Source organism: Sturnus vulgaris, unplaced genomic scaffold (genome assembly GCF_052056855.1).
Source record: "Sturnus vulgaris isolate bStuVul1 unplaced genomic scaffold, bStuVul1.hap1 Scaffold_157, whole genome shotgun sequence".
Lineage (NCBI taxonomy): Eukaryota > Metazoa > Chordata > Aves > Passeriformes > Sturnidae > Sturnus > Sturnus vulgaris.
Genome location: NW_028276074.1, coordinates 1,266,722 through 1,274,137, shown reverse-complemented (window position 1 = coordinate 1,274,137; position 7,416 = coordinate 1,266,722).

The following is a 7,416-nucleotide window of genomic DNA, read 5'->3' as shown; positions in this document are numbered from 1 at the left end:
CACAATGGTCTCTTTGGTTCCATGAGGTTTCCATGGTGTCACCATGGTGGCTGTCAGAGGCTGGATGAGATCGATGTCCCAGGCACCTTGGGATGCTCGGAATGCCCGTGTGGGGCCAGGGCCGGGTCAGGCCTGGGATTGTGCTGGGACAGAGCCCCGCCCCCAGCCCTGGCCTGGCACAGCTGCCAATCAATAGCAGGGGCAATGCTAACCCAGCTCTGATTGGCCGAGCTGACAATCAATCACACATCAGAGGTGATGTTAAGCCAGCTCTGATTGGCCAATCTGTCAATCACACAGTAGGGGCAGTGTTAACCCAGCTCTGATTGGCTGAGCTGTCAATCAGTCGCACACTAGCAGCAGGTACAAACCCTGACTCTGATTGGGCAAACAACTGGAAATCCCACCCAAAGGGTGGGCCAATATGGGCTCAGGGGATTAAAAGCAGGAGCTCGGAGCCAGCCATGGTCTGGATCCTGCTGTCTGCTGGGGTTTTTCTGTGAGCCGTGCTGGAACTTGAGCAGCTGGTACCTGTATGCATTCTGTCTATAGATGTTCTGTTGTTCTCTATTTCTTTGTCTAATCCTACTTACCTGGAATGGTTTTGGGTAATTTAATATCTTCAGGGTTAAAGATTTGTAGGATAAATGGCCTTGTGTTAATTAAGTTCATGCTATGAGAAGAGTTTTATGGTGAGTTGGAGCTTGTATAGAAGAGTTTTATGGTGAGTCGGAGCTTGTATAAATCCTTCTGCCTAAGTTCTTTGATTGTCTATATTTTGCCGGTAAATTTTTGTGTCATTTTGGCCTCTTAGCTCAGTTGGTTGGAGCATAGTGCTGGTATCACTGAGGTTGTGGGTTCAATCCATGTGTGGGCCATTCACTCAAGAGCTGGACTTGATGATCATACTGGGTCCCTTCCTACCAAGAATCTTCTGTGCATCTGGCCATGTTGAGAATACCTGGTTGGGGTTTCTCCTGTGCACCAAACACAAGTAAAGGAACCTTTGGTCACCCCCAGCATTTCAGTGTTCTGGGGTGTTCCAGCCCTGCAGGCTCACCATGGCCTCTTGTTTCCATCAGGCCCTGCTGTGTCACACTGGCCCTTGGTTCCATGAGCATCTGGAGTGTCACACAGCTTGATGACATTTGTCCTTGCTGCCCCTGCCATCCCACTGCCCCAGCAAGAGCCCCGAGCCACCCGTGAGGGACAGGCCCTGCTGGGCCAGGCCTGGGCTCAGGCCTTGGCCTTTCTGCTTCCTCCAGCCAGCCCAGGCCTTGCTCAGCATTGCAGTTCCCTGCTCACAGCCTCTGGCTCCTGCAATCCTGCCCTCAAGGATCTGCTCTCACCAGTCCCTGGGGAGCCTTTGGCACTCCCTGCCCTCAGTGGGGCCACTGATGCTCCAAGGGACTTGGAGTTTTGCTTCTGACTCCTGGAGCAGCTTCTTCAACCTTCTCTCAGTGCCTGAGGCTCCTGGACTCAGCCCCAAATCCACTGTGAGGCTGATTAAAATACAGAAAGCCTTCAGGAGCTCTTTGTCTTACTTCAGGGCTTGTGCAGCTGTTTGGGGTCAGTTTAGAATTCTTTTAAGGAGGAATATTTAGAAGTGCGCCTCATCACTTTTTTTCTTTAATCAAGTGAGTATTTTGTTTTAAATTACAGTTCAGAGAAGAGCTGATAGAAGCATTTCCCAAGTGATCTTGATGCTGAATGTCTCCTTAGGAGGTCTGGGCATGCAGAAGAATGAGCCCCTTGCAGGCTGACCCTGTTTGGACAACCTGCTCCTCACCCCCAGCCTCACCATGTCTGACATCACCCACCTGGGACTGACATCCCTGTGCCCTGCAGCAGAACCTTGTCCCCTGAGCTCTGCAGCTGGCTGTCCCAGCCCATTGCACCATGTCCCACCTGCTCTCCTCAGGGCTCTGCCTGCACACAGGCCCAGGAGAAATTTTCCTGTTTGTGAGGAAAGAATGGAAAAGCCTGAGCAGGTTTCCTGAACAACAAACCCCACTGAGGAACCACATGCTCAGTCCAGGCTGTCTGGAATGATGTCACCTTCCTACGAGGGACAGTGTGACCAGCAATGATCTCTGTAAGCAGAATTCTGAGTCTTTCAGCTGAATTCTCTGACCCTGTCCTTTCCCTGGGTCTTTGTTGTAGATGGAAGCTGCTGGTGCCACCCTCACCTTTAATCTCATTTTTTAATGCAGACAGATGTTCCCAGGTGTGTTAAGCAGGATTTGCTCAATATTTATGCAAAACCTTTGTGTTCTGTTGGAGCGAAGGGGCCATTTTGACCCTGAGGGGGTGACATGGAAGCAAGGAGTCAGTTGTGACACTGGGGTCCCATGGAACCAGGGGCCATTTTTGCTCTGCAGAACCAACACAGCTGCTGGAACTTTCCTGATTTCAGGAATCAGGACTTGACACTGAAATTGTAGAGAGTGTTTCATTGGCAGCTGGGACACCTGGGGGGATATTTCCTCCAAACCACGTGTACCTGGTCAAGACAGGTTCCAGGTATAAATACACATTGATCCACAAGCCCACACCTCCCTGCCCACCCATCTCCACCTTCTCTCCCTTTGTATTATAATTAGCTGCCACTCCTCCTGGTGGTTGTGTTTGGTGGTTTTTGGGATGAAGGCTGTATGTCTTCCTCAGTAATTGCTGTTTGACCTCTGCTTTTGGGCAGGTGCAGTGGAGGTTTGGCTCTCCCTCAGGTCAGCTTGTCCCACTCAAAACCACCTGGCTGGTCCTGGCTGGTTTCTGGAGCCACAGGTTTCTGTTTTGTTGGGTTTGTACAATAGCCAGGTCTTGGTTTGCTGAGTTTTTGCAATATCTTAATGCTTTTTTCCTGGTAACTAAGTTCTTACATGGTTTGTTACATATGGTTAAGCTATGTGTTCTGTTTCCCCTCCACTTGCTCAAACATATTAAATGCTTTTAAAATTCTGAATTTTCAAAACCATATATGTTCCCCATCTCATTTCCCCCCTTTTCTTCTAAATGATGCAAATTGTTTTGCTTTCTAAGATATCTATCATACTCTCTATGACTGTCTTTACCTAATTGATTCGATAACAGGATAGGCATTGTAGCCATTTGTTGTGACTGTTTCAAATTCCAGAAAATCATACCAAGAAGAAAACTTAAACTCATCAGAACTAACAAAACTACTATCAGATGACACAATGAGTGTAGAAACCCTGCTGCAGTAGGAGACCACCCAAAAAATACATCCCACCAGTGGTGAGATGTGTCTCCCTCCAACCTTCTATGGTCTCCTTATAGTCTGTCTCATGGTGTGTTGTGATCAAGATTTTCGTTCCCATACTTCCGATTTCTTTCAGAATTTCCTGAATATCTCTGTGTTTTAGTAGCTCTATAACTAGAGTGAGATTCATTCTTCTGGGCACAGACAATACATCCTGCACAGTTGTCATGTTTGCCTTTATATACTGATGTGATACAACAGGTGCCCAATAGGAGAAATTGCACCCCTCAATTTTGACCAAGTTACAAATGCACAAATCAGATTGTGTTTCCTTTATAATGAGCTCGTCCACTCTTATGGTGGGGCATGCTGTTCTGAGGCATACACAACCCTGATCTATATATACCAGCAAGGTTGTCTGTTTGACTGAATGGATTCTGAAGAGACAGATGCTTTGTTGTGTATCCAGGCAGATATCTCGGTCATGGTTGACATTTCCTTCACATACAAACCTCAGTTGTTTTCTTGTGGCACATAGCTCTATGTTAATAATCTGCCACTTCCCTTTAACCTCTTGTGCCCACGTTCTGTGTTCAGATAGATGTAGCACAGTTCCCTCGTGGTTTAATTCTAAAAGCCTTTCTTTCACATCCCTCTATTTTAAGAATTCAGGAATTCTGTCCTGAATTCAGGACAGTTAGTGAAGCATGTGTCACAACATTCAGTACCAATTTGAATGGGTTTTAGAAGTCCCTGATGGAATCCGTCCTGAACAAATGCAAATTTGCATCCCCAGACATCTTTCCCTGTCCAGACAGTTGTGTTTGATGTTTGTAACACCTGCCACAGAGACTTAGGAGAGTCCAAGTCAGAAGCTTTCCCCTGACACACATAAATGCCAGTCCCATTGTATATAGGAGGTCTTGCACACATGTCTGCCATAGCCATGGCTATGATCATCAGAGCCACAGCTTTCCAGGCTGCACCTGCCTGATTCTCCATGGTGACTGTGAAGCTTTTTAATTCCAGTGTGATGTCTCTGTGCTGCTTGTTCTCTGATCTTGATGGCAGCGAAGGAGGTGAGGAGCACCTGGTATGGTCCTTCCTACTGTGGTTCCAAAGTCTTTTCTGTGAGAGACTTCACATACACACAATCTCCAGGTTGTACATTATGTACTGGTCCATCCAATCCCCTACACCAGCTTCTTTCTACATGTTTCCTGATATTGCTGAGTTGTTTCCCCAGGGCCACCATGTATTCTGTGATAGTTTCTTCCCCTATTTGTGCTGATGTTCCCTTCTGTATTGCATAAGGTCGCCCATACAGGATCTCAAAAGGACTCAGCCTTTCCTTTGCCCTTGGTTTAGTTGGGATGTGTAAAAGGGCTAAAGGAAGGGATTGAGGCCAAGGCAGATTGACCTCCTGTCCTAATTTAACAATTTGCTGTTTGATTAAATGATTCATCTTCTGCACTTGTCCACTAGACTGGGGATGATATGGGGTATGTAACTGCCAATCTCTACCTAAAGTATTACTAACCTGATGTACCACATTTGCAATAAAATGGAGCCGTCTATCTGAAGAAATGGCAGCTGGACCCCCAAATCGTGATACTATCTCTTTTACTAATGCCTTGACCACTTTTCTGGCCTTAGCAGTTGTAGCAGGGAAAGCCTTAGGCCATCCTGAAAAGGTATCAGTTCATACCAGTAAATAACAAAACCCCCCTTTTCTTGGGAGTTCTGTGAAGTCCATTTGCCATAATTAGTCAGGTACGTTTCCCTTCTCAATTTCACCCATTTCTGGCTTTGTTTTTAGGATTAGTCTGGAGGCAGAGATCACATTGTTGAGTTCCCTGCTTCACTGTAGTGTATCAATTTCTAGCCATGATGTTGTGATTGAAGTGTTCATACACAGTCTCTGGTCCCCAGTGTCTTTTCCTATGCTCCTCCCTTATTACAAACCATATTAGATGGCCAGGTATGATTACCCTTCCTTCTGGGGTATGGGCCCACCCCTCTTTACTGTATGTCTCATCCAAATTTGGAATTAGCTTCAGATCCTCTTTGTCATAATTTGGTTTACCCTCAAGGGAGATTTTCCTATTTGGGATTAGAGCTCCTTCCAATTGTACCTCTCTTTTTGCTGCTTCTTTTGCCTCCCTGTCTGCCAGCTCATTTCCTTTTTCTGATTCCAAGTATGCCTTTTGATGTGCTCTGATGTGCATAATTGCTATTTTCTTTGGGAGCTGTGTTGCCTCCAACAATTTCAGAATTTCTTCTGCATGTTCAGTGTTTTTCTTTTGAGACTTCAGTAGCCCCCTTTCCTTTCACATTGCTCCATAAGCATGCACAGCCCCAAAAGTGTTCTTTGGATCCATGTCTATGTTCACATTCTCACATTGGGTCAATTCCAAGGCTCGGGTCAAGGCGATTTTCACATTTTGTGCAGAGGTATTGACAGGCAATGGTTCTGACTCTGTTACCTCATGGCTGATGGAGATGCCATATCCTGCATGCCTTTTGCCATTCAGGACATTGCTGCTTCTGTCCATGAACCAGTCCTCTGCCTCTTCCACAGGAACATCCTTCAAATCCAGGCAGCTTGAGGATGTTGCTTCAATGGTTTCCAAGCAGTCATGGTGTACTGGTTCTCCTGTGTTTCCACTGAGGAAAGAAGCTGGATTGACAATGTTAGTGATCACAATCTCCACAGCATCCTGTTCTACCAGTATGGATTGGTATTTCAGGAACCTCTGTGGAGAAAGCCACTCCCTTCCCTTCATTTCTAATACTGCAGACACTGTATGGGACACCAACACAGTCATTTTTTTGTCCCAAAGTGAATTTTCAGGCTTCCTGGATATTTATCACTACTGCTGCTACCACATTCAGGCATCCTGGCTATCCTTTTGTGGTCACATCCAATTGCTTGGAGATGTAGGTGACTGCTCTGTGATATCTAAATCGAAATCTTGTGCCAATACTCCCAGGGCGATTCCCTGTTTCTCATGAGAAAACAAAAAGAAAGGCTCACCCAGTTCAGGGAGTCCCAGAGCTGGAGCTGACATCAGGGCCTTTTGCAATTGTTCCAAGGCTCGTGTGGCCTGTTTGTCCCATTGCAGATGCTTCTGTTCAGAGTTGATCAGTGCATACAGGGGTTGAACAAGCAACTCGTAATTACAGATCCAAAGGCGACACCGCTCAGTCATTCTGAGGAAAGTTCTCAATTCTTTTACAGTCTGTGGTTTTGGTATTTGGCACAGAGCCTCTTTTCAGGCTTGCCCCACAATTCTTTGCCCCACATTAATTTCATACCCCAAGTAAGTGATTTCCTGCTGCATTACCTGGGCTTCCTTCTTAGATACTCAGTGCCCTTGGAGCCCCAAAGAGTTTCAGAGACTCACCATCCAAGGCATGCAAGTGTCTTCTGTCTCAGTGGTGATCAGGATGTCATCTCTGTATTGTAGCAGTCTCCCCTTCCCGGGTGGGGTTTCTCAAGACTCGAGATCCTTGGCGAATTGGTTGCCAAATATGGTGGGGAAATTCTTGAATCCTTGAGGCAGTACAGTCCAAGTGAGCTGGGTCCTTTGTCCACTTTTCCATTCCAAGGCAAATATCTTTTGGCTGGCTTCATAGAGAGGGAGGCAAAAGAAAGCATCTTTCAAATCTAAACCAGTAAACCAGGTTAGTTAAGGTGTCAGTACTGTTAACAAAGTGTATGGGTTTGCTACTACAGGACATAAATCCTCTGCTATTCTATTGACTGCTCTTAAATCCTGGACTACTCTGTACGTTCCATCAGGTTTGTGAACTGGTAATATGGGAGTGTTCAAATCAGATTCACATTCCCTTAACAGACCCCATTGCAAGAATCTTTCTATTACCAGCTGGATTCCTTCCCTACCCTCTCTTTTTAAGCGATATTGTTTTATCCTTACTGGTCACTGTCCCTCTTTAAGCTTTACCTCTGCTGGTGATGCATTCTTAGCTCTTCCTGGCTTCTCAGTGGCCCACACACCAGGGTACACCTGGTTGATGATATCTTCACCCATTTTTCCTTCTATGGGAACCTCATTATTTGAATATATTCTTGAGTATTCTCCTCCAGAGTAATCTCCCCTTTTTCAAATATGATTGTTGCATTCAATTGTTCAAGCAAATCTCTTCCAAGAAGTGCATATGATGAATTAGGT